Below are 2,303 nucleotides of genomic sequence, written 5' to 3' on the forward strand. Positions count from 1 at the left end.
AAATATCAGTTGTATAAAGGGTTCAACACTGTGACTGTCAATACCAAGTGTTATCCCGTCAATGGCATTTTCCATTAGGTGTTAGCTTTAAGCTAATGTGGGCATTAAAAAAAACAATGAGTCATTCTTTTATTTTCATGTTTAGTTTCACAGTAACCTTGGGTGGCATTAAATAGCTTTTTTTGAAAAATGCCAAACTGCTGCTTATTGAGAAGTGAGTTGAATTCACTGCCTCCACACAGTGCTGATTTTTTGAAAAGTTTTCGCTTGCAAGTTGAAGGAAAAAAAAAAATCATCTGTGTCCCTCATGATGCACCGCTGTACCATGTGAGCTGTGTATGACTTTAGAGGCACGTTTTTGTCGGAAATGCTCATCCAATTCCAGGAGTATGTTGACCTTTGAGGCTCCACTGTACACAATCTTGCACAAGTGCATTTTTTTCCCACCCTCTCCGCTCTTTGATTTTAATGTAAAGTCCAACAAACCAACTTTTCAGAGGGCGGTGGACTGCGGTCATGTGGAAAGGCGGCTTGTTTATTGTTGCAGAGCGTGTCTGCATTTGATGCCCCCACAGATTGCGGCAAGGGCACAGCAAGTTTGGTTGTTGTAATTAGAGAGGTCAAAAAAGAGAACGACAGCACCGTGTAAAGTGGTTTGCATGTGCGCCTCACAGTCTCAAGTTCGGAGTCTGGCCTTGCGTGGAGAGTGCATGTTCTCCCTAGTGTGTGTGTGTGTGTGTGTGTGTGTGTCAATGTGTGTTGAGATGCAGCATCCATACAACATGCACAGCACTGCCATTTTTAGCCCAACACCTCCTTTCTCGTTTTATTTCCATACCTCACTCACTCTCCTTTCCTCTCTCTGATTTGGTCTCACTAATAGGGGGTCTGCTTTTCCTATATGACTTTACCAGTCAGGGTGGGACCATCGGCCTGCCACCCAGTCCCCACCATCACGTGCACTCACGCACACAAGCATCCCAATTACAGCCTTTTTACACATGTAAAAAAAAAGTCACACATGCAACGTAGAAACTCTACATGGACGTGCAGTGCATCTAAGAATACACCAGACCTCCTTAAAAAGGATGCCGCTGAGGTTTACTTAAAACCTGAAATAGTTCATCAACACAACGCTCCATGTCTTAACTTGACCATGTCGCTAATTTGGTCGCAGATGACTCCCCCCCAAAAAATAAACAGATTTAAAGATGTGTGATGGGTCCCGAGTTGCGCAAGAGTGACCCCCCTGCCGGGCAAAACTAAAGCAACATCACGTTTGACGTCTCCAGTGATGAGTCTTTCTGCTTCCGGTCGCATGATGATACGTTTGACAATAGTAACATATTCTTGGCTCGGGGTGGTATGTCGTTTTCTCATCAGTCACGTTCACCATGGATGTATTTGAGGCCGCGGCTATTTTGAATGTCGGTGGTTTGCGGCGCTTTCGACAAGGAAAATATCTACGCTGCGGTACGGGGGAGCTTCTTTAAGACACTTGCAACTCTGGATGTTTGAATCTATTCCTGATGCGAGGCCTTCCTGTCGGTCACACGCATGTTCACTCTCCCTTGCACTTGTGTAACACGCTTTTGCGTTAGCTTGTGTAAGTGTGAGCAGCCAATCAGAGAGAGAGGTGTAAGAGGTCCAGTCGGAAAGTTGCGTAATCTCGTTGAAAATGCAATTCCCTCTGAAATTGTGGGTGATTGCAGAGCAATAATGCGAAGTGGAAGAGAACTTTCAAAATCGATTTGAGTTGTTGAGTATGAAACAAATGTTCCCATTGGAAAAAAGGCCAGTTGACGACAACCATCAACAATGTAACCCATTACCTTTCATACTAGTCAAAACAATGTCTTAAGTTATACAAGTCTAATTGTCTAATCTCGTTGAAAATGCAATTCCCTCTGAAATTGTGGGTGATTGCAGAGCAATAATGCGAAGTAGAAGAGAAGTTTCAAAATCGATTTGAGTTGTTGAGTGTGAAACAAATGTTCCCATTGGAAAGAAGGCCAGTTGACGACACCATCAACAATGTAACCCATTACCTTTCATACTAGTCAAAACAATGTCTTAAGTTATACAAGTCTAATTGTCTCACAAGTGTAAAAATAAGTTATAATTGTTAACATAAAAAAAAAAACGTTTTTTTTTCAACCTGTTATTAAACGACTCGAGTATAAATATAGGGTTCACCAATATTAAGCCAAAGCCCTCGATGTACGTGCCCAGCACAAGTCTTGTCTTTTTTTTTTTTTTTTTTTTTTAAATACAAGATTATATCTGCCATTTGAACAAGGGCG

The sequence above is a fragment of the Hippocampus comes genome, unplaced genomic scaffold (assembly GCF_001891065.2).
Source record: "Hippocampus comes isolate QL1 unplaced genomic scaffold, H_comes_QL1_v1.1 scaffold108, whole genome shotgun sequence".
NCBI classification, from domain to species: domain Eukaryota; kingdom Metazoa; phylum Chordata; class Actinopteri; order Syngnathiformes; family Syngnathidae; genus Hippocampus; species Hippocampus comes.